Source organism: Balaenoptera ricei, chromosome 7 (genome assembly GCF_028023285.1).
Source record: "Balaenoptera ricei isolate mBalRic1 chromosome 7, mBalRic1.hap2, whole genome shotgun sequence".
Classification (NCBI taxonomy): Eukaryota; Metazoa; Chordata; class Mammalia; order Artiodactyla; family Balaenopteridae; genus Balaenoptera; species Balaenoptera ricei.
Genome location: NC_082645.1, coordinates 86,205,975 through 86,232,215, shown reverse-complemented (window position 1 = coordinate 86,232,215; position 26,241 = coordinate 86,205,975). Strand labels below are relative to the sequence as shown.

The window sequence follows — 26,241 nt, the reverse complement described above, 5'->3', positions numbered from 1 at the left end:
ACCTAGATGAATTCATTACCCTTTTGCCCTCAATGCTCCCCAGGCCCAGGAGACTTGGGAACAAGAGAGCAATTGTCTCGGGAGCTGCCCCCTGAATTCAGGTGTGCAGGCACTAAGTTACCGTGCACCCAATTTTTCCTATAATCAAAAGGGAAGGGGAGAAATTAATCATGCTTCCCTCTCCAAGGGAGTGGGAGGAAAAGAGCCTTCAGGAACAGAGGCTGAGGCCCCCTGCCATGAAATCCAGCTATTCTAAAGCTAAAGGCTTAAAAAAAAAAAAAGGCAGCAGGTTCACAAGAGCGTTCTGTAGCTGTATCTGCACAAGGCCAGAGCAACTGATCAATATAGTGGGGGAAAATACTAGTTAAACCTGTTATCTGGGAGGATGTTTAAGATAGAGGGAAACATTGCTTGCTTGTGTTTATTTTTCTTAAACTTCTGCTCGTTATACAGTGGCATCAAAACCAAAATGTTCTGTACTTTATATAGACCTTGCAAAACTTATTTTACATCTTTAAGTGTACGTCCTTCTCTATCATCTTTAAATCCTGAGTTTTGCTCACACAAGAAAACAAACTCAGAATACAGATGCAGCGTGCACCTCTTTGGGTTGTAAACCATGAGGCATTGTAATGTCATCTAGGCAAGAGGTGCAGACACAGGAGTGCCTCCGTCTCTGGTTCTTCCTTCAAGCACATAAACATGAAACTGAGATGTACACTGAAACGGGCAATGACCCAAACCAAAAAGGTGGCCAAATAGACTGGAGAAGAGATATGAACATTCTTAATCCATTATAAGGCAATAGAAAGCAACCGTTAATTGAACAATACTGAACTAGATCCCCCCTCTTAAAGAACTCTGTCAAAGGGCAGGGATTTCTAACCAAACTCCTCAGGTATTTCTAGAATACAGTACTCCCTGAATGAAGTCCACAGGACCACTTTACACTAAGGTCTACATTCTTTTTTTTTTTTTTTGAATTCTTACAGCCATTTATTACTTTTTTTTTTACATCTTTATTGGAGTATAATTGCTTTACAATGTTGTGTTAGTTTCTGCTGTACAACAAAGTGAATCAGCTATATGTATACATATATCCCCATATCTCCTCCCTCTTGTGTCTCCCTCCCACCCTCCCTATCCCACCCCTCTAGGTGGTCACAAAGCACCAAGCTGATCTCCCTGTGCTATGGGGCTGCTTCCCACTAGCTATTTTACATTTGGTAGTGTATATATGTCAGTGCTACTCTCTCACTTTGTCCCAGCTTACCCTTCCCCCTCCCCGCGTCCTCAAGTCCATTCTATACATCTGCGTCTTTAATCCTGTCCTGCCCCTAGGTTCATCAGAACCTTTTTTTTTTTTTTTTTTTTTTAGATTCCATATATATGTGTTAGCATACGGTATTTGTTTTTCTCTTTCTGACTTAACTTCACTCTGTATAACAGACTCTAGGTCCATCCACCTCACTACAAATAACTCAATTTCGTTTCTTTTTATGGCTCAGTAATATTCCATTGTATATATGTGCCACATCTTCTTTATCCATTCATCTATCGATGGACACTTAGGTTGCTTCCATGTCCTGGCTATTGTAAATAGTGCTGCAATGAACATTGGGGTGCATGTGTCTTTTTGAATTATGGTTTTCTCAGGGTATATGCCCAGTAGTGGGACTGCTGGGTCATATGGTAGTTCTATTTTTAGATTTTTAAGGAACCTCCATACTGTTCTCCATAGTGGCTGTATCAATTCACATTCCCACCAACAGTGAAAGAGGGCTCCCTTTTCTCCACACCCTCTCCAGCATTTATTGTTTGTAGATTTTTTGATGATGGCCATTCTGAAGGTCTACATTCTTGTTAGCTATGTTTTCACAAGGCTGAAATGTCTTGTATCAAAATAAAACTCAATTTATAATCCCTCACTACAGGGATGGTGTGGGGAGGAGTGAATACAAAACTTTTCATGCCTCCTCTTTCAGTTTAAGGCTATGTAAATCCATCATGGATTCTGAATACAATATTAGAGAATCCCTTTGGTAACAATTATGCATGTCAGAACACCAGGAATAATGGAATACTAACTAAAATACATCAGGTGTTGGATAAAAGTTACTGACAGGCTAATGTATTTATTTTTTAACGGAAAATTTTAGTCCCTGGTAAAATAAAATATGTGCCATTCATTTAATTTTCTCAGGATCTTGAAAAGCGTCTTGCTGTCACTGTTTTTATTGCAAACACGTTCTGTAGTCACAAAATCGTCTACCATACATTAAGTTTATTCACTTAACAAACACTTCTTCCTCTGCATTGCAGGTATGTACACAGTCGGATGAAAGCTTCCCATTGCTGGTTGGTGCATCTAAAAACACAAACACCGAGAGATGTTCTGCGCTTCCTCCCAGCAAGTGTTCAGCTACAGAAGAAAAATACAAACAAGCCTCTCCCTGGGCAGTTCTCATTGATTTCTAGCCATTGACTTCATAGTGGCGCATTTCATTTTCAAAACACTTTCATAAACGTGATTGGGAACCATGCTGGGAGATTAACTTTTGGTGATAACACAAAACCTGATAAGATTTGTTTTTCGGAAGGTTCTCGGCAGTGAAGGAACATATGGTGCACTCTTTGCTGAGCATAACTCCTTACACCCGAGAACTGAGATTTCCTTAACTCATTCTATGTATTGCTGAAGGCCAAGGTCCTCAACACTCCAAAAAAAAAAATTAACTGCACTCAGCCCTGGTCAGTCACTATCCACTCGGCTTTGGGTCCACATTAAAACCTTGTATTAAGAGAGAAAGAAATAGGGGCTTCCCTGGTGGCGCAGTGGTTGAGAGTCCGCCTGCCAATGCAGGGGACACGGGTTCGAGCCCTGGTCTGGGAAGATCCCACATGCCGCGGAGCAACTGGGCCCGTGAGCCACAATTGCTGAGCCTGCGCGTCTGGAGCTTGTGCTCCGCAACTAGAGAGGCCGCAATAGTGAGAGGCCCGCGCACCGCGATGAAGAGTGGCCCCCACTTGCCGCAGCTGGAGAAAGCCCTCGCACAGAAACGAAGACCCAACACACCCAAAAATAAAGAAAGAAAGAAATTTAAAAAAAAAAAAAGAAAAAAAAAAGAATCTTAACTTTGCTCCACTGAAATATCTGCTTACTCCCTCACCAAATATTTTAAAAAAAAAAAAGGACAGCAAATGGGAGAGGAGACAAAAATGGCTGAGACACAACAATTCTGAAAGATAGAAAGCAAACAGAGGAGTGGTACCTGACTCAGCAGAGGCAAGTGAGAAGAATACAAAGGAGAAGCCAGCTAGTTGGGCCCCAAAGAACCCCCAGGAAGGCTAAGGGGGACAGATCCACCCCGCTCAGAGCAGCCCAGCAACCATCCCTCCCCAGCCCTGTGGGACTGAACCCAAGAGGCTGGAGACCAGACGTTACAGAGGACAGTGTGAGGCACCGGGCTGAAAACAAGGGGCTGAGGAGGAAGCCTGGACAGCACGTATGAGGGCTCCAGCCCTGCTTCAATTCAAAGCTGAGGATGGGGGCTACCCTTAGACCCCTAGGCAGGAGGTGTGGCTCCATTAGTGGCAGACTGAGTGGCCACAATAGGAAGATCTACAGATGTTGACATTTGCGGAGGGAGTAAGGTGGCGTCTAACGAACTGAACTGGCTGAAAGGAATGAAGTCCTGTCCTTCAGCGGTTGGATGAGACTAGCAATTAGCAAAAGACCAGAAGGAGAGGTTTTGAGGATACCCAGGAAAGTCTAGGGACTACTGTCATCATTTCCTTGACCTGGACATCAGGAACCTTGGGTTTAAGGTCCTGCCTGTGTCCCTGACTCTTCCTGTAGCCTTTGAGTTACTTTTCCTTTCCAGGCTGCAGTTCCCTCATTGTAAAATGAAGCGTTAACAGTCCTAGGGCCCTGTTATTCTGAGATGCTCGCTCTTCCCAGCAGATCCAAAGTGACAGACAGAGTCTCAGGGGTCTCTGACATGGTGCCATGCAGCCTGAGGCTTCACTGACTTCTCGGGGTCCTTGCAGCTCCCACAGCAGGTGGTTGCCATTCCTGGATGTGATGCAATGACATCATCCTTCCAAAAAGGCTGTTTTCAACAAACTTGCATCAAAAGTACAGGACAGGACTCTAAGGCACTTACGATATGCCCGTATCCACTCTCCATTTTTCCATATAACAAAGTAAAAGCATTGTCAGGTGCAGCTAACCCAAACTCAACTGCTTTACTGTCACACTTTTCTTCTTTTCTTAATGAAACTCAAGAGAAAAGAAAAGAGTGAAAAACTCAACACTCCTCCCTCTTTTCAAGGGGCAACTCTGAAAACAGAAAAATAGTTAACATTCATTGAACACTTAGGACAGGTCTGAGGTACTGGGCTAGAAGCTTTACATGTCTTTTCTCACTAGATTCTCAAATAACCCCATTTTACAGATGAGGAAATCGAGGCTCCAAGAGCTTAAGTCATCTACTGGTACACGTGGAGGGGCCAATGTCAAACCGAGGTCTCTAAACTACAGGGGCCACACTCTTGTTCCTACTATCTTCGGCCCAGGTAGCCAGTCCCCTGGACACTGCAAGAGAGCATTCTGCAATCCAGCCTCCAGTGATGTTTCCAGTAGCTTCAAAGGATTGACATGATTGGCCCTTCTGCTGAAAAGTTAGGAGGCATTCTGAAAAATTGATACTGGCTTCTGCAAGAAGCAGCCTTGTCCAAAGCTAATTGAAAGCCATCTCAACATTTTCAGAACTGTGGCCATAGTCATCTGTCTTGTGGCATACCGTGTCCCATCATGCAGTAAATCACTTCCAAATCACATCTACATGTTCACTCATACAAAACAGCAGACCACGATATTTTTTGTCATTGCCCAGTAACTCCTCCACCTAAACTCAGAGCGCTGGTATTATGGTTTACATAATAGGCAGCTTGCTGACATTACTATTTTAAAGTACCACTTTTTCAGGGTTTATCACAAGTCATTTTAAATTTCATTTAGCTCTAACTTGTTATATAACTTTATGTTTGGAGACAATGTCCTCTGCTGCTTCAACGAGCTGTGTTGGAAAATACAATCATTTGGGGTCTAAAAATTTTTTTGGCAAACTTTGATTCTACCCTTTTAGAAGGCCATCAATAGGGTGGTAATGAAAAAGGGAAGTTAATATGGCTTATTGTAAGACATTAATCTGGAAAACTAAAAGATATATATTTTGATATTTAATCTGGATTTATGGTATGGCCTTGAGACTTCAATTTCATTTACCATAAGTGAACCCAAAGACCAAATCATTATTCAGTGTAACTCTGCAAACCAAATGATCATCTACCTCATTATTAGAGACCAGAACTCAGAGAAGAAACTGGCAAATTTGGTGGGGTGGATATTTGTGGTTTGGTCATCATCCAGTATCTACTCACTCCCACTTCTCCTGGCCACAAAAGCTCCATTTTGCTACCTCCAGAAAGGGTGGGGAGTGAGGTATATGACCCAGGATGAACCCATCAGCACATCATTCCATATGTCTCAGTTATGGGTTCGACAAAACCCCAAATGGGCACTCAGGCCAAAGAGAAGCCAATCCAGGGCTTTGCTTAAGGCTGTTAGGAAACTGGACTTTCTTTCTGCTAGGCTTGAATGGAAGAGGATGATGGAACTAAAGCTGCCTCAGCCATCTTGTGAACACGAGCTCAGAGAGGAGAGTACACAAAAGAACACAGAGGAAGCAAGAGTCAAGAATACACAGCCCAGTGAACCCCCGCCAAAGAGGTTTCCTGAAAGTCCCATCTAACGACTTCTCCATTGGCTACCCCTAACTGCAAGGGAGGCTAGGAAATGCAGTCTTTTGGCTGGGCACGTTATGCCCTTGACTAAAACCAGGGTGTGCTACTAAGGAAGAAGGAAAGAAAGGGTATCGGAGAGGCAATTGGTAGTCTCCTCTGTGGCCTGTTTCGGTTGGGTTTTCTGTGCTCACTATAGAAAACAGAGATTCTATATATGTAAAGGAGTCTACAAATTAGAGAGAAAGTAAAAACACACAAGTGTTTGATTTATAAAATCTTTCATTAGGGTAACCTGATTCTCCTTTTATAGTAGATTCATTTGAAATCATTACTCAATCTTAAAATATGGTATCTACAATTAAAAGTGCAGGATCAGCAAACATGTGCAGCAGCCCAATTTTGCATATTCAGTGTAGTTACTGAAAAAAAAAATGTTGCTAAAAATGTTAAATATCCTAATCTCTTCTTAAATTATAGGGATAAATCATACTACATATTTATGAGTTCACTGTCTCAAGGCAGGAATTTTTCTGTTCCAAATTATGCCTTAGAATTCTATAGGTTAGGTTAGAAATGATAACAAATATGGGAATCTTTGAATTGACATTTAGTTCTCAGGCGATAGCTTTAAAAACTAGAGAAGCAGCTGCTATTAAGAATTTTTTTTCACTAGTCACAAAGACACATCCTACATTAGAGGATATACAGCATGTCAAAATGAGATGCTCTCTGAAATTATTTAGTGTGGCACAAGAAAAGCAAGATAAACAAGAAAACAGCGTTTATTGCACCGAGGGAGATAAGATACTGAGGAGTCACAAGGCTGGATTGTTAACAGACACCCTGCCTTTGGTCTAGAGTCATGTAGGCAACAATAAATGGCCTCTGTAAATCATTTTCATATAATTTCACAACTGGAAGGAAGCTTGAAAATCACTGAATTCAGCCCTCTCACTCTACAGAGGAGAAAAACTTGGACCTAAAAAAACTCTGAGGTTCTACAAGTTCATGGAAGAGCCAGGATCAAAATACAGTTTTCTTTCCTAACTCGTGGCACAATATTCTTTCCACCAACTTCCATTCAGAAGTTACAGAATTAAGAAGTCAACCTGCCAGATGTGTACTGTAATTTACCTCTATGTTGACTGTGAACTCATTCTGAAATTGTATTTTTACACGTAGGAGGAACTGATTGTAATACCATGACATCTGCCAAGAGTGATTAATGAGAAAAATATATGACATCTCGCCTCACTGAGCTAAACCAGGCCCAGGGTGTATGGACATACAGAGGCCTTCCTTGATACCAAAGGAAGAGGCTGAGGGGTTGTAAGGGTTAACAGTTGGCGGGACTTTTATTTTCTAGTGGAAGTTAATTCTCTGTCACTCTTTCCTTCAACTGCTTCCCACCTACTGCTGAAGTTCCCCTGAAACACTGAGCAGTTCCCTGCAATGTGACCCTCACCGTAAGCTCTCCCCAAACATTCAAAACTAGGGTAATCAACAAGTGATGGAAAAACTAGATCATTTGAAGGTCTCTCTGCAAAGCATCAGAAGACAGAATCAAGAAAAATCTTTCAGAGTGGGTTGGTTTGAATGTACTACAAATAATAAGATGAATCCTTCTTATTAATACACTTTCATCACATGGCAGCTTGTAATTATGAGAAATGCAGGAAGTCCCCCACTCAGCAGTTTCTCTGAATAAACCAAGAAGGTATAGACCTAGCATTTGGGAGTAGGAAGAAACCCCAAAGATGGTCTAATAAGTTGAGTTCCTTTGTTTTGCAGAGATTAGGAAGAAAGCTAATAATCTCTGCTAAATCAGGTGCAGGAAACAGCAGTTACTGTTCTCAAATCATGGCATATTCAGCTGAAGTATGTTTACAAATATATTCTCCTGAAAAGCATCACATGAGGTCTCTAGAACCCAGCATTTTCATATGGCTTGACTCATATTTTCCTTTTTTCAATTAAAAATAAACTTTGTTGGTTCTTTCTTATTAGAAAAGCAGTATATGTTTAGAGAAGGAAATTAAAGACACACAAAAAAGAAGAACATTTGAAATGCTCATGGATCTTACTACCCAGAGAACCACTTTAAAAACCCTTAAATATATTTCCAGGTCATCTTCTAAGAATATATCCATATATTACCAAAATGTGATCATTCTGTGCATACTTTGTTTTTTTTAATAATAGGATTTTATCACTTAACAATATATGATGAACATCTTTTCATTATCAATATTTATCTATATCATCTATAGTAGCTGAACAGTATTTCACTATTTGTAACATAATATATTTAACTAATCTGTTATTGTTGTACATGTAAGCAATTTCCTATTTACCCTATTATGAGCAATGGTGTGATTAACACCTTTGTGGCCAAAACCTTTGCACGTATCTTTAATTATTTCCTTAGCATAAATTCCTAGAAATAAACCTTCTGTGACAAAACAGTGAACACATTTTAAAAGGTTTTTTAAAAATACATATTGCCTCCACAAATTGAGTCAATAATTTACTTGAGTTACATGCATATCAAGTGTTCTGATCAGTTCAGCACTTCATGAAGAGAAACAATATAGGCTTGGGTTGGTGAAGTGTAATGTGCTATTATCTATAATTCTGATGAGTGTTAACTGCAAACACCTTAATCAATTAGATAATTGTTTTTACTAGAAGCTCTCTCTTTATATACCTCCAGTCATGGCTGACTTATACACTCCATTTTGACTCTTTCTTTGGAATTTGATGCTTTTTTTCCCCTCCTGTGTAAGTACTCTTTTTACACACTTACCAATATTCTTAAAGAAATTCTAGATGTTTAGTCCCTGGCAACATTCTTGTGGTGCACTGATTACATGCATCAGCTAGAAAATCTATCATCCAAGTTATGCTCCCAATTAGATGGCAGAACCAGTTTGCAGTTTGACATTTTAAGGAAATGATAAAAATAATACCTGAAGTTCAGGCAAAATTGACAAGTACCTACAAGACTAAAGAGAGGAAGTAGAATGTGTTGTCAGACTGCACACTGTACTTAAAATTTTTTATTTATTCATTTTTATTCTACCTGGTTCCAAAAAGGACTTAAAGCAGCTTTTCTTTTTAAAAGTATCTTCTAAATTGGACATTTTCACATCACTGAGGCTGCCAACTTCTTTCCTAACATAAGGATATTCTTCTACCATGACTGCTTGCTATATTTGAAAACTGAATGGCAAGGATATTGTTCTTATACAGAAAAGAGGAAAAAATAACTCATTATGATCATGACTCCTGCCTGGAAGACCCTCCAAACAGCATGCCCTAGGTATGAAATGCAAGTCTCATAAGAAACCAGGAAGAACTACATTTCTAGGATGTATGAGAGCTCCAACAAATCACAAAAATTCAGGCCTTTGGGTATTCACTTCTCCCAAGGGACTGTAAATACACAGATCTCCAGCATCTTGACTTGTGAGAACACTATGAGACCCAAAAACACACAGTGGGGCCTGAGAGCAGGGAAAGCCAGGCCAGGCATCACGGGGAGGAGGGAAGCTTCCATCCCCCCTGGACCAGCTGCAGGAAACACCCGTCTCCTGCTCGGCTTGTCCTTTCTTAGTCTCCTCTTTCTGCTTCTTCCCAAGTCCTCCTTCTCTTCCAGCACCACCCATCAGACCTCTCGGGGGTCTGGCTCTGGTGTCCTGTCCCACATTTTGAAACATGGGGTTTTTCAGCCCGTGGTCTTTCTATTTTTTTTTTAATAAGGAAGTGGAGATCCATTGTTTGTTTTTTTTTTTTAATAAATTTATTTAGTTTATTTATTTATTTTTGGCTGTGTTGGGTCTTCATTGCTGCATGTGGGCTTTCTCTAGTTGTGGTGAGCGGGGGCTACTCTTTATTGCAGTGCGCGGGCTTCTCACTGCAGTGACTTCTCTTGTTGCAGAGTATGGCCTCTAGGCGCGCAGGCTTCAGTAGTAGTGGCATGAAGTCTCCGTAGTTGTGGCTCACAGGCTCTAGAGCGCAGGCTCAGTAGTTGTGGTGCACGGGCTTAGTTGCTCCGTGGCATGTGGGATCTTCCTGGACCAGGGCTCAAACCCGTGTCCCCTGCATTAGCAGGCAGATTCTTAACCACTGCGCCACCAGGGAAGTCCCAGCCCATGGTCTTTCTAAATCCTCATCTTTAGACTCGATTTCCACCTCTCTTCCATTGGCCTAAATCTTGCCTGATATCTCCTATTTCAGAGCTGCGTGCTGAAAAGCATGGTCCCAGACCCCATGCTATACACTGAAGGACCCTTCATGACAAGTACTCGGTATGTAGTAAACAGAAGACTTGGAAGAAAATTAATTTTGCGTGATTTAGAAAAAAAGGGAGGGGTGTTAAGTGCTACATTAATGTTAAAGGGGTTAAAGGGAACGAATGTCATTGAACTTACTTGGCATGTTAAAAGGGTTATGCTGAGTTTTGCCTATGCTCTAAATACTCCCAGATGCTACCATTTAGGAATAAAAGGATCATTTTCATTGTGAAACCTGGGGTTTTCTGAAATTTCAAAAAAACCCTCAAAACAAACACGCAGTGTTTCATCTGAACCAGCAGTATATCCAAGGAGCAAGGGCCAGATTCAACAATAAGACCCACCTAATAGAAAATATCTTATCGACAGCCCAAAATTAACCCTGATGTTTTAGCATTTCACAATCTACACTGGGCCCTTTCAAATAATCATTTCATTTGATCCTCCCCACAATTTAGTAAGGTAGGTGTAACTAGTACCACTGCAGAGATGACGAATCAGGCTCCCAGGGGTTACATGATGCACTCAAGGCATTTAGGCAGCTAGTTCAGTAGTTGAGAACGTGGGCACTGAGGCAGACCCCCGAGGTTCAAGTCCAGGCCCTGCCCATGCTAACTGTGTGAACTTGGGCAACTAACTTGTTTTCACTATGCCTCAGTGTCTACATCCTAAAACACAGACAAATAACAATACTACCCACCTCACAAGGCCGCTGTGAGGATTAGTTGAAATAGTACATTAACGCGGTTACAGAATTAGTCAGTCAGTCTGCGGGTGCCTGCCACACAGTCAGCACTTAAGAAATGTTCACAAGACTCAATTCCCAGAGCCAAGTGTTTTAAGGCCAGATGAGGAATCCTTATCTTTACATTGCTTCTATGATTCATAATTCTATCAGTAGAGAAATTAGCAATTTCTCACCAAAGGAAAAGACATGCTAAAAGGAAACCTTGAACTGGATACAATGACTCAAAAAGGAAGAAAAGGGCAAAAGTTCAAGTGTGTCTTCTTAAAAGAACCCCATTTATTTTTGTTTCCGGAAACACACTGCGTACCATTTAAGTATTTTCAGTCATTTTGGAGCACAATGAAAGGTCAGGCTAAATGGAAGTAATATTTGTATAGCCCATGGTGACTGTCGGGGTGTCTGTTTCCCATGGCCTGGTCCTGGGTGCACTTCGAGAGCCGCGGAGAAAGGGGCTGTGCCCCCCCCGCCAGCCCTCCCCCACCCCTGCGCCCACGCCACACGAGCTCTCGGGCAAGAGAGGAGAACAAAGATGCAGCTGGCAACGCTGGAGTGCTGGAGAAAAGAGCAATTTCACCCAGGGAAGAGGCCAGTGGGAAATGGGCAGAGGAATACTACCAGGACACATTTTCTTGTTTCTAGTTTCTTGCAGCCATGGGGGCAAAAAAGAAGGCTGAAGCGCAGAGAAGGTGGTGTTGGGAGGACAGAGAGGAACAGAGAGACCGACCAAGACACGGGGATGGCAGAAAGAAAACGCAGGTGGCTGGAATAACTACCAAAAAAGGACCAGCCTGCAGAAGATACCAAAGCAGCAGAGTGTCATGGCAGAGAAGTTCTGGAAAAGTAGGCACGTCAGAGGCCCATAAAGGGGGCCATATAAGGCCAGGAATGAGTGATTTCTCAGTCCTATTCCAGTGCCCAGGAGGGACTGGGAGATGACCACGGTGGGGCTCTTAGCCGTCATCTATAGATTGCAGTTGTGATGCAGGTTGAGGTTCCTTCCTAGAAATCACACCACCTTCTAAAGCATCATATGAAGCGTGCTTCTCCTGGCACAAGTGTGGTCTGGAGGGTTCAAAAGTCAAGTACAATGTGAAGGAACCCAATTAAGGAACTCAGGGAGTCTCTGACACAAGGGTTACATGCGAAAAAGGAAATCTCACTTGAAACAGGAACATATTCAGCATGAAAACACAAACTTATGGACTGTCATTCAGCCCAGAAGTTCTGCATGTCACAAATGTAAAAATAATGATTACATTTGTATAGCACTTTAAAGTTTACAAAGAATTTTTATAAAAGTCTGTCCCACATGGATGCTTTTCATGCCCCAACATGACATGTTCTTCACATTATTATGAGTCCCTAAGAACTGGCTTTATGCTACTGCAAATACTTTTTTTAATCTATAAATACTACTCATAGAATTTTATCTAAAGTACTATACATAATAGGCAAACAGTGGGTTCTAGGTACTGAATCTATTCTAAAATATCTACTACTTTCCCAGAATGACTAATTAAATATAATTTACATTACCTGAACTAGGTGTAAATATTGCAGTACTCTGCACAGATCATTAAGCATATTTCATTAAGAGAAGTTTCTATATTTCCAAACTCTCAGATATTCTAAAGGGGTACTATAGGTGAAAGACCCCTCAAGGGTCTTTAAAAACAGCTCTTGATAGCATAAACAGGAAGCCTGCTATAAGGTAATAAAGAATGATGGAATAAAAATGATCGTGGCCTATTTCCACAAAGAAGCATGGAAAAAAGAAAACAAGCTAATATTACTCCCAGCTTGCTGAGTTAAAATGAACTGTTTTGTCATTAGGCAAGTGTCTTATTTACTCCTTGCCCTATATACAATAATAACGTGTTGTTGAGAGTCAAGAGTTCACATTAGCATTTTTTAATTTAGGAAAAAGGGGAAATTGTAAACCCTAAAGAATCGTTTTCCGGTTGACACAGTTGAGCATGCCTGGAGGGTGATGTGTACTTTGTACCCAAATCTATATTAAATGTTCTATCCTTGAGGGACTTCCCTGGTGGCGCAGTGGTTAAGACTCCGCATGCCAACGCAGGGGACACGGGTTTGAGCCCTGGTCCGGGAAGATCCCACATGCCACGGAACAACTAAGCCTGTGAGCCACAACTACTGAGCCTACGCTCTAGAGCCCGCAAGCCACAACTACTGAGCCCACAGGCCACGACTATTGAAGCCCGTGTGCCTAGAGCCGCTCCGCAACAAGAGAAGCCACCACACAGAAGAGTAGCCCCTGCTCGCCGCAGCTAGAGAAAGCCCGCGCGCAGCAATGAAGACCCAACACAGCCAAAAAAAAAAAACGTCCTGTCCTTGAGATACAAAGGTAACATTTCTGACCCACAGTCAGCAGAGCATTCATTTTGAGGTTCTTTCTCTCAGCTCTGATGATAAATTTGTGCTGATTTACCCTCTTTCGGTCATCTGGTTTCCTACATTACTGACAGCATACATTTGGGAGACAGCTGCCTGGCGTTGCGAGAGAAGTTGCAGCTTGGAGGAAGGAAGTGAAGCAGCGAGCTAACCCTTGGTCTTGGCACTGGGTGCTTGCCAACTGATGTATTAAAAGCAAAATTCTATAAAGTTGAAACTGATACTGTCAGTATGGTAAGAACTCTGCAAACCTATTTACATTAAGAAAAACTGTGATAAGCTAAAACTTTTCACGGGATATGCTAACTTCTGGAGTAAATTAAGCCTCCTGGAAGGTTGTATCAGTTCCTTTTATATTGCTGAGTATTCAGGTTGTTCCAAGTTTTGGTTTCTCCAAGCCCTTATTCTCCATCATACTGGAAGGTCCCAGTCTACTAAATTTGGATACTGATTCCTTAATCAGAAGTAATGTGGCCCAGAGTATATCTGGCCCAATATATAAATCACCAATATACAGATCACAGAAAGACCTACCTGAATATATTCCTTCATTCAACAAATACTAATGGAACATTTCTTATGTATCAAGCAGTAGTCACAGCACTGGGAATACTAGTGAACAGAACTTACAGTCAGCCGGTGGTCTACCATGGGGCTACCTGAATATATCATGCACCATTTTGCTAAATCTTTGAGCAGACCATAGAGAAAGAAGAAGAAAAGAGAACATCAGCTCGTTAGCAGAGAGCAAGCTTAGAGGACAAAGCCACATCTCTCCTACTTGTTTTTCTTTTTTTTTTTAAATGAACTTGCTAAATTCTGAACTCTTTTATTAAATTTTATTTATTTATTTATTTATTTGTTTATGGCTGGGTTGGGTCTTCGTTTGTGTGCCAGGGCTTTCTCTAGTTGTGGCGAGCGGGGGCCACTCTTCATCGCGGTGCGCGGGCCTCTCACCATCGCGGCCTCTCTTGTTGCAGAGCACAGGCTCCAGACGCGCAGGCTCAGTAACTGTGGCTCACGGGCCTAGTTGCTCCGCGGCATGTGGGATCCTCCCAGACCAGGGCTCGAACCCGTATCCCCTGCATTAGCAGGCAGATTCTCAACCACTGCGCCACCAGGGAAGCCCTCTCCTACTTGTTGATTTCCTCTCCCTAACTCTTTGTCGCTCTAGGTGAGCAACTGCACGCCTCTTAACTGGCTGCCAGAGCCCTCTTCAAGCTCTCTTTTCAGAAAGCTTTGCAGAAGTCTTATAAACAATTTTGCTATTCCAGAAAATGTTCATGCTCAAGGTACTCCTTTGAAAGAAAAAGAAAATTCCTTTGAGATTTTTGTCTCAGTAACTAGGAATGCAATTAGGCCTATGCTTGGCACTTCGTTAGTTCCCAGAGCCAAGAGATCTCAGGGTTAGGAGAACAAAGCTACCAAGATGCTTTAGCTATTGACTATGGCTGGCCCAAAATTCAAGAGTTAAAGCCTGAGAATGTTTTACCCCTTTACTTTAATTTCCCATTTAAGTAACTTCCAAATACCAAAGCTTAGAGGACCTAGAAGGCAAAATCCTTTCCACTACTTTATTGAAAAATTATGTATGCTGTGATTTATTGCTAATGCTGGTCTTTCAAAACATTAGTCAGGACACCTGGAAACCTTTGGACAACAGCTGCCAATACAAGTTTAACATTTCATGGGTCAGCACTTAAAATCTGACAAATAATAAATCATCCTTATAACCTAACCAGTGTGAGGCACTAGGTTGGCAATCTATTGAGAGTTGGTTTAAAAAGTATAAACCACAGATTACATTATAACTCAGCACTTGGGAAAATGGAGACTGGGTAAAATAATGATTGTTGTTACCACTTCTCTTTCTTTGGTGGTACTCTTTCTCTAAGAAAGAACTTTTCTTTTTACATAAAGATACTTCACTGTCTGTTAACAACATAAAATTTGGTTATCACATTATGTGTATGTGCTTTAAAAACAAAGAATTTCTGCACTCGTTATAGCTATATAGTGAATGTTCCAAAGGGGACGATACTCTATTTAGGACTTGCCAGGCCAATATTTGACAGCAATATTTAACTTGTTTTGGAAGATATGCATCGATTTTTCAGGGATATAAACATTTTCATCATTTCCATTATTAAAATATTATAAGTAATTGCTTGAGCCCTGGTAGAACAAATGCTATGTATCAAATACCCGCTGGTGTGAGGAACAGCTGGATACGTCTGTCTAGAAATGGCTGTGATATATTCAAATATACTTTAATAGGGTCACAAGAGAAAATTAAGGTCCTTTAGTGGTATGATGACTTGCCTGTGGTACACAGTCTCTGTGTACCTCTCTTACCTTCTTTCCACATTGGCATAAAATTTTAGGTCAAGTCAGGCTGTCAGTGAAGAGAGCATTGGCATTAGGAATCCTAAAATTCATTTAATGCCTTCTTTCTAACCAGAGGTAAAGCAATAGCTAAAGGTAGAAGTGGAGTCAAACCTTAGAGAAGCAGCCTGGGCAGAAGGACCCCTTAGGACCTACAGAGAATTTTCAACATCTAATGAAAAGTGATTTCAACTTCAGTGTTCACCTCAAGAAAACTATGAGAAGCCCAGACTCAGTTAGGTGCATTGACATTTACTGAAGAAAATGCTCATATATACCTCCGTATTTAAATTTCTTTGATTCCTTTTATTCAAACCCCTTAAAGAGAGTTGAGTCATTAGCAACTATAGAAACATTAATACCAGCGGTAGGCAGAAGCTCACAGGGATGCCTGATTTCCTGAGATGGCCCAGACATGCAGGGCTAGAGCTCCCAGGAAGCTTGTCTATCCTATGTGACCTTTTCCCCTCACCTGAGGCTGACTGGTCAAAAGGCGGTCATCAACCTAAGTTGGATAAATTAGGTTCCCTCTTCTTGGAGCCTCAGACTTTGAACTATGAACCCCAGCAGATAGACATCATCAGCGCTCCATCACACTGACAGCAATGCCTTAGAGAAGAGACCACAATGCCCTATGTCGAGTCTGCAAGGCCTTCCCTGGTGGTGGCCCTTCGTGCAGTTTGAAGGTTCTACCATCCCTTCAATGCTATAGATGCCCCAGGATCCTGCCAATAAAACAATTCAAAAATAATTCTGTTTTGGTTTAAGCTAGCCAGTCAGTTTCTGTAGCTTCCAATCAAAAGAGCCTTGTAGGTTAAGGACGTTAGTACTTTAATAAGAAGCTACGTTTTGTTAAAGGTGAAGTAGAAGGGACAGGACCTTAATTCCTTCTGTTTGTAGGAAACTCCATTTTACAGATGCTCTCCCATGTGATCACTGTCAGGGTCAGGGAAGGGTTGCTATTATCCCCTCAGGAGAGGGAAAAGGCAAGGACAGCTCAGAGAGGGTGCTGCCTCTGTGCTGTGGCCTGATTGCTGGCAAGTGGCAGAGCCAGGCTTAGAACCAGGTCTCCTGAATGCTGGTCAAGCACCCTTCCCACTGCACCTCGGTGTGTATGTATATATGTAATCATAAAGGAATCTTACAGGGAATATAAGCAAAACAGAAAAACAGAGCTATTCTGAGTATATACATCTTTTCATTTTTTCCTACCCAACTCCAAACCAAGGGCTTGGGGAAAGCCTTAACAAAGTAAAAAATATAAACTATTGCCTTATGATGATATTTGGCAATAAAAACATTAAGACAAAGAAGTGCCTCTTTTTGACACGGATAGTAAGTTTACCTTCTACACATTTTAACTATTAGCAGGGAGTAGCCTTTGAACTACAAGGCAGTGGTGTCCAAGGTATTTTCATCTTACATGTTTGAACAAAAAAAGTTTGGCTGTTTACGATTCATATATATGTATTATTGTACTAACTATATATAATCGTTTGTTATGATTCATATACATGTATTATTGTATACACATTATAAAACATAAAAAGATAGAAAAGAATGACAGAATTGATGTACTATTTTGCTAACCATGATGTCTCAAGTCAAATACACCCAGGACGAGATTCATGACTAATTAACCACAGTGGATATAAATCTGTACGTCTTCCAGATAATTTAGAATTTTGGTGGCCAGCTTCTTGCAAGATCGGATTAGATGAGCACTGTCATTACCTCATAACAGGGCTGACAGAGTTCATGTTAAACTTCGACATTTTCTTGTTGCTTGCAATATTAAAATTATCTTCAATTTATGGGAATTCTTTGTAGAATCTTTTTAAGACTGTGAGGGTTTGTTAAAACTAAAACATGGAATTTGTAAATACAGTTGACCAGGCATGATATATTCCACAAAATAACCAAAGCAGATGAGCCAGAGGGGAAGCCACTGTGAAGAGGAGGCCTCACCTCCCTCCCTCCAGGTGATACTCGACCATTTGACACGTGGACCCAGGAATGATGCCAGTGCCAATATAGTCACCATCTGTTATCATAATGTTTCATGATAATAAAATGAATGTAAATGAAAATTCTAATCAATGTCTTTCTCAACCAAATGAATCTTCTCAAGAGCTCCCTGTGGGTGCACATCCTATTTTGGAGGCCACTTTGCCAGGCAGTGAGGCAGTAGTTTACTTCTAGAGCCACTTATAATCACAGGAATCTCTTGGCCTAAAACTATGCAGGACAAGGATAAACCAACCTGGGTTGGAAAGAGTTTATTTTGCCTTTTTAAAAACTTTTAAAATTATGAACTCTAACCCACAACCAGAAAAGCACATGAAACATTAATGTTTGATGTATATACTGTGTATTACCCATGCAACTGCCAGCCCCTGTCAAAAACCAAACATTGCCAGCACTCGCAGGAGCCCCGCAACTCCTCTCTCTCCCCCAGCATGCCCCTTAGAGGGAACCACTATCCTGATTCTTTTAGTAATAAATTCCTGGCCACTTATGTCTGTAACCCTTAGCAACAGAGTTTAGTTTTGTCTGTTTCCACACTTTACATAAATGAAATAAGATTACTATGTATACTTTGTATCTTCTTTCTTTTAACATTATGTCTTAAGATGTATCCCTCTTCTTCTGTGTAGCACTAATTTATTCTTTTTTCATTGCTGTATAATATTCCACTCTATAGTTATAGAAATCATAATTCCTTATGATTACACCACAGTTCATTCATCCATTCTACTATTGATGGATATTCTGTGTTTCTAATTTGAGATGAATACAAATAATGCTGCTAAGAACAATTTACACATCTCTGGATATACACAAGTGTATATTTCTCTAGAATACACAGACAAGTGCACACCTGTGCATGCATGAGAGTGGAATTGCTGGATCGGACCTTAGTTTCTAAAAAAAAAAAAAAAACTTAAGAAAGGTAATTCTAGTGAATCACTTGGAAATCAATTTTAATATAAACTAACTCTTATGTAGCCATGAGGAAAGCTCATTAAATTACTAGATTTATCTTTCCCTAGACTTTCACTCCTGCACACTGACTAAATTTGAACCAAGACATTAAATGCATTTAACTCTATTAAAAAATAGTGTGGAAATTTCCAGTGAATTTACTGAAGCCAATACCCCCAAATCTCCTCTTCCCGCCACATATATATTTTTTACATACTGTAATTGCATTTTTCCTTTTAATGAGGGCCAATATTGTGTCTACTGAGAGAACAAAATGCTCATTCAAATTTTAAAGCAATTTTGCACCAAAAGGTTTCAAGTTAGCACTCATATTGATCAAGCATGGAAAGCCAAAAATGTTAATCCTGAGCTAAACTGAGGAGTACAAATACAAACAATAGAGATTAATTCCAACCTCAGAGTCTCCAATGTTTCACTACCATCATGAGTGATCTCCAAATGGACTACATAAATGGGACATACTTAGATGATAACATTGTGGCACCAGCAAATCTGCTCCTCAGTCTCCCACTGTCTTATTGACAAAAAACATAACAACTAGCATCTATTATAATGCCAGGCACTGTCTGCATATTAGTTCTTACATGCAATGCCTTTTTAATCCTTAAAACAACCCTATGAGATAGGTACTATTATCCTTCCCATTTTACAAAAGGAAACTGAAGCCCAGAGAGGGAAAGTAACTTGACCCAGGTTCCATGGCTGTAAGTAGTTTAGTTGGGAATCAAACCGGTTCCTGGTGCCTCAGTTCACACTCTACTGCCTGGCAACATGTTAGTTTTGTTGTTGTCGTTGTTATAATTTTGATAACAAGAAGAATAGTTCTTTAAGACCAGGGCAAATGTGTGAACCAAAGGGGGAAAAAAATCTACGTACGTTTGTTTTTATTGGAAAATTTTGTGGAAATGATTGTAACCAAGCAACTCTAATTCTGGGAGAACAAATTAAGAAATGAATTAAGGGATTCGATGGATACCCAAATTAGTCATTAGAGCTTGAAGATCTGGAGTTCTGGTCTAAATCCAGCTTTGGCACTTGCATCCAAAATAAACATGACCAGATAAGTACCACAGCTCACAATTAAAATGGATTTATATGGCTTATGCGTCCACATGGGAGAGGTCTCTTCCTAATTGAATTCGGACACCTCTTCAGTTACTGTGGGTTTCATTTGCCATCTCCCTGTTCTTTTGTGACTGCCGGCAATAGGATTATGCTGAGGGAGAAATCATTTCAATCAGTGATGTCTGCAGAATGAGCATAAAAAGATAAAAGTAAAGCCTTTGAACTATAATTAGAAAATTCCTTAAGTGTGCTCATGTGACATGTGTTTGAGACTACGACTGACTGGCAAGATGAGTTACAGAATGGACGTCCAATGTCACTGTTCTGGGATAAGCAGCCAGTAAAACTGGTGTTCCAGCATGAGACAACCGTAATCTTTCGCAGGCCAAAACATTCCTGCTTTCTACCTCTAATATAATTAGTGACAGACAGCTGGAGGCATCTCATTTTCCTGACAAAAATATGATCAGAATTGTTTTCAGTTGGTACATCTTTCCATCAAGCTGTTTGTTGCCTTCCAGCAGAATAATCAGAGTTTCTGATTATCTGGTACGTTCCAAGAAAACAGGAATTGATTGTGCCCTTGCTTGTCTGATGGGGAGAAGGCTGCCAGAATTTACATAGTAACTCTTCAGTTGCCTAATGGAAAGAAAAACTAAGCTGTGTGTGTGTGTGTGTGTGTGTGAAGGAAAAACTAAGGGGTGTGTGTGTGTGTGAGAGAGAGAGAGAGACAGAGAGAGGAGGAATCCACCAGTAGTTGCCATAATAATTCTCTTTGAACAACAATAAAGAAAATGTTTTCGTGGTGATTCAGATTTCAGATATGAGGAAGTAAAGTATTCTATTGCATTCACGGAAAACAACCAACTCCCACCAACGTTAATGGCTCTTTTCAAAAAGTTACAGTCATCTTACTGCTGAAGTTTCAGGGTTATGTAAAAAGAATCAAGTTTAAACATTCATGGAAACATCCAGGTGCAATAAGACCTCATTATTTTGGACTACTTCAATTTGGAATTTACAATCATTTGACAGGATCTAGACCAGAGATGATCTTTTCACAGTGAAAAATGGCTTGCTAAGCAAATTACTTTAAACAAGCAAGGCTGCTGGGGAGAAAAAATAAAAATAAAAATATTTTTGTAAAGTATGAGGAACGAAAAAGAACAACATGCTTCCCCTCCAACAAATACTTGTGATGAACCCAGTCAAATACCAATAACTGATAAGAATAATAATTACCATTTAACTGAATGTCAATCTTACATAGTCCACTTTACATACATGAGCTAGAAATATCCCAACAACTCTGCAAGATGGGTATAATCATCCCCATACTAAAGGGAAGGAAACTGAGGCTCAGAGAGGCAGGTGACATGCAGAGACCATACAATTACTAGGCAGCAGAAGCAAGATGCAAAGCCAGGCTGCCTGGCTCAAAAGTCTGTGTCCTTCCACTCCCACTCAACGCTGAGTGAGCACTGAAGACTGCGAGCCAGACTTCCAGATTCACTGGCCCAAGTTCTTCAACAGCAGCAAAAATGGTTATCACTTCAAGGAGGGAAAGCCAAGTAGTCTGGCCCCAGAGCCCACCACTCTTAACCATAATTCCTTTCTACAACACAACGATCTCTAGAAATAAAGGCTTTTTTCCCCTGGTACTTTGAGGTATTTCGCATGCATGAAACTACAGAAATCCATAGAAACGTCGATGTAGGTGATGTAGGTGGAGAAGGCACAGGTGGGTGGGGGAGGATTGCTTTCAGTCCTCTGCTCCTTGCCTCCATCCCCCATCCCTCATCCCCCATCCCCCACCCCATCATGAGCGACTTGTCTCTTCGGTCTGTACACCTATACAGGAGCACTCTGGTGCTACAATCCTGAAAGGCTGACAGACTGTGACAAGACCCGTGGGAGTCAGCTGCAGGTGCAGGGGGCAGCCAGCCATGTGGGCAGCAGGAGGACAGAGGACACAGAGAAGGGAGGGATCATCTCTACTTACCTGGGAATCCGCGGAGATATTCCTGACAGTGGTCAGGGTCTGGAGTGCTCTAGGGAAAAAAAGAAATTTGGGAAGTCAGATCTCACATTTCAAAGCCACACCACTCATCTCCCTCACACCCACACCCAAGCACAGGCTCTGGAGTCAGGCAGACAAGGAATTGGGTCTTACCTGTGACTTAAAGCCTCAGTTTACTCAACTGTAAAATGGGAGACAATATCAATAATAGTAGCTTCCTCACAGAGATGTTGGGAAGACTGGATAGTATATAATTTGTGCAATGAATTTGGCACACACAGTAGTGATATTTTAATAACCACAACAGCTAACATTTATTACTTTCTTACAAAGTGCTTGGCGTTGTTCTAGGGCTTCAATGGGTTAACTCTTCGATACTCTGAGGTAGGCACTATTACCACTGGCATTTTGCAGATGTAGCAAATGAGGCACCAAAAGGCGAAAGCACCTGTCTCATAAAAATATACGAGGCAAGTGATGGAGCTGGGATTCTGTGACCATCTGACCACAGGGCCCAGACTCTAAAACCACAGGGATATTCTGCCTAATTTATCACAAATAAATGTTAGTTACTGTTATTATTATTATTATTATTGTTTCTGTAATGATCTCCTTTCCAAAACATAGCCTGTAATATCCACACAAGCCCAGGGAACTCACCATTCAGCTAGTAACCACTTAGGCACAGAGACAGGTGCTGGGCTCCTAAGTCAACCAGGCAATGACTCGCTAAGTCAACAATCTCTTCAAGTGTTCCCTGAGAATCCCTCTGCATCCGTTGCTCTGTTAAACACCGCGTGGGGCTTCAAATGCTCTGGTCACTGATCCTGCAAAGTCAGCTCAACCTCCAGGAAACAACCGGGGAACGAGGGAAGGAGGGAGCACCCGGAAGGACGGGACAGGACCTCTCTAGGTGACCTTTTCCAAGTCAGGTGACCTCTCCGGTTTTCATCTTTAAGTGAGAGGACTGACCTAGAGGCTCTTAAGCCCTGAGATTCGAATCCACCATTCTATTCTGACTCTCTTGTAATCAGACTACCTTTCCTCCGAACAGTCCATTTCTGCGAGAATATATTGTAACCCTTCATTTCTCTAACACACTGACTGAACACAATGCCAGGCACTGTGAATAGTGCCCAGGATTAAAACACAAGACAAAGCCTACACTTTGTAATGAGCTCGGAGAGCACGATGAAGTCTTACCACAGGAAATCTCGGCAATCGGAAGACCAGGGAAGAGGGCAGCCCTTAGGACACCGGCGCATGCCCGGTGGGCCGCCATCGGAGCCCTGGGTGTGGCCCCGAAGAACTCTGCACCAATCTTAGGACCCAGGGTCCCGGTGTCCCAGGTGCCCAGCAATCTGGGAAGGGGGTGCCATGCTAACCTTATGGGGCAGATAAGAATGTCTGTGAAAAATAAGGCAGAAGCCAGACAACCAGGGAGATGCTTGAGCTGAGGGTTAGGTTTGTTTTCTGAAAGTAATAGTGTCGTGTGCAATAAACCAAAGAGATGAGAACTCAGCTGGCACTTAATTACTTGACTTTCTTCACTTTGATAAAGTATACCAATGGCCATTTTGATAGCGATCTTTTATGTATGTGTGTGTGAGTGCGCATGCGTGCCTGCTTCTTTGCGAAGCACTTCAACAAAAGATGCTACCGACTTTACATCACACTTAAGATATATTTGCTTTTACAGAAACTCCTTGGAGGGAAATAATTCAGTGAGTATAATACTTCCATTAAAAAGAAATTGATTTTAAAATGTGCTTTTCAAACTTTTGACAAAAACAATTCTTTGATTTTCTGTATGTACCACAAAAGGCAAACATTGTTGTGTGGACAATGTAACAAATAACATGAGTTGTCAAATGAGACATTAAACATTTATTGATTTAATTTTTAATAAAGACTTTTAAACATAACCCAAAATGTCCATCAATCTTTGACATGGGAGGAAGTAGCATTTTGGTAAATTCCATCTCCTACCACAATTGAAGTCGCAGAAGATGTTTATGGTTCTTAGAGAGGGCAATGACGGTATTCTTTACAGGATGGTCAAATATTTGCAGCGTATAATTTTAGAAGGCACAAAAAGGTAGAACATAAAAATGTATTATTTTGACAGGTATTTAGGTAATGGATACACCCTCTTTGCTATGTCTCTACCAAAGTACCCAGTGCATGGGAGTCTACAGAGAATTTAGTTCCTAAATTGGCTCCAAAAATGTTTTAAGCAATGGCAACATTGTTAGAAAACATGAATAAACTTCAAGGATGACAACTCCGAGGAACTCTTGGATATATAAATTATAAATTATAGCTTTCTTAAGCCTAGAAAGAAAAATAAAATAAAATTTTAGTAGCGATCATCCCCGGGGTGAAGAATTATGAGTGATTTTTTTCTTCTTTATAATTCTGTCTGCTTTCCAAACTTCCTATAATGAGAACATGTAACTTTAACAATTTGAAAAAAAAAAATCTTTTTACACTCTCAAGATACCTGATGTAAAAAGTGAAAAGGCTTTGGAATCAGACAAACTTGGGTTCAAATCCCTGCTTATACCCTTTCTAGCTTGGTGCCCTCAGATAAGTTACTCAGCAGCCGAAGTTGAACATGAAATGGAAATAATAATACATGCTTAAAGCATCATTTTGACTACTAGAGGTGAGATATTGTAAATGCTTAGCACAGAGTAGGAGCCCAATAAATGACAGTCACTCTTCCATTTGTAGTACACAGTCAAGAGAAGTTAGGCTCTTCTGATAACAGTAAATAAATTTGCTGGTGTTTATAAATTGATGCTTCAGGCCATTTGTTTATGGAAACACTGAGTTTTTACTACGTAATTTTCAGAAATTTTCTAACAATTAAAAGTTCAGAAAAAGAGTAAGTAAGAGGCTTCCACCTCACTCTCCCTTTCATCACATTGATTAGATTCCTATAGTCTGAGACTCTCGGGTTTACTGGTATTTGCCACTTTGCGGCTGTGTTCAGAAATCCTCTGGTTGGCATGGGAGTTGGGAGAATGGGTTACAGTGAACCCTTTAGAGAAAAGAGAAAGAAACCACAGCTACCACAATCAAGATCTTTTCCATATTGTCATTCCTTATGATGAAAGTGAGCAAAATAAATTATGGGATTGCTTAAATGAAGGGCGAGGGACTAGATCAGAGATTCTCTGGCTTTTCTTTTTTTTTTTTTTAATTAATTAATTAATTAATTTATTTATTTATTTATTTATGACTGTGTTGAGTCTTCGTTTCTGTGCGAGGGCTTTCTCTAGTTGCGGCAAGCGGGGGCCACTCTTCATCGCGGTGCGCGGGCCTTCTCCCACTATCGTGGCCTCTCCTGTTGCAGAGCACAGGCTCCAGACGCGCAGGCTCAGTAATTGTGGCTCACGGGCCCAGTTGCTCCGTGGCATGTGGGATCTTCCCAGACCAGGGCTCGAACCCGTGTCCCCTGCATTGGCAGGCAGATTCTCAACCACTGCGCCACCAGGGAAGCCCCTTCTTTTTTTTTAATGGTAGTTATGTTGATATTTTCATCCTATTCATGTGCAAGTAGTTCAGTCAAGTAGGTTTATGATAAAATACATGTATTTAACAAAATATGGCTGGTGGGGGTATATTGCCCTTGGTTATATGTTGCTGTACATGACTACAGCAAGAAATATGGATTTAACTGGCTTTAATATCAAGTCAAGTATTTGTTGACACATGGAAATGAAAAATATCAAGGAAAAGCTTGATATATAGGTCAAATTCCATTTCAACTGACTCCAAGGGACTGTCCAAAGTCTTCTGCTGCCCTGAAATTGTGTTCTAAATGATGCTTGTCCCAGTCATAGATAACAGGACTTCTCATTACAAGGGGATTTGCTACATAAATGAATACTGGTATAGATTTTTAGGCAGTACAATTTATTGTAGAAAGTACAGCTCAAAAAAAAAAAAAAATCATTATGTACTTAACCTCTCCCTCTCTCTCAACCCTGGAGGCATATCTTGCTTTCTACCTGAGGTGTGAACTGTTCTCTCCTTTTCAATGTTTGATTGCTTTTTGTTCCTCTCACTTTGCCTAGTACAGAGCAGACGCTCAAAAAATAGCTGATGAAGAAATGAGCTGAATGAAATGCGGTACCAAAGCAAATAAGGGAAATTCAGAATAGTTTCCTGCATAGAAGGAGAAACAAAATTTAGAAATTGATTCAAGATGAGTATGGCAAGCAGGGTCAGCATTCCCAGCTAGCCGGCTCAAGGAGTCCGGGGCTCCGCGGGCCCTCTGTTGGCTCCCTACTTCTAAGTGTTCATGGGGGTTTGTATAAAACATCCAGCACTTGGATTACCCACACCCCGCCAATCTCCGAGGAATGCCACAGAGACATTTCAGTCATTAAGTACCTGAAGCACCTTCATAAGGGTCCTACAGTGAGCCCAAGCTGGGGTGGCCAATGAACAAATCCTGTCCTTTTAAAGGACAGACAGAAAGGGCCACC

General features: G+C 41.0%; 1 protein-coding gene across 4 annotated transcripts in view; it reads right to left on the bottom strand.

Moving 5' to 3' along the window:
- SPATS2L (spermatogenesis associated serine rich 2 like) overlaps nt 1-26,241 on the bottom strand; it is a 171,330-nt gene that overhangs the window by 126,738 nt on the left and 18,351 nt on the right. For all 4 annotated transcript variants that reach the window (XM_059928425.1, XM_059928424.1, XM_059928423.1 and 1 more), the window contains exon 2: nt 21,725-21,773. The gene's annotated coding sequence lies outside the window, so the exon portion shown is untranslated. The remainder of the gene's footprint in view (nt 1-21,724; nt 21,774-26,241) is intronic.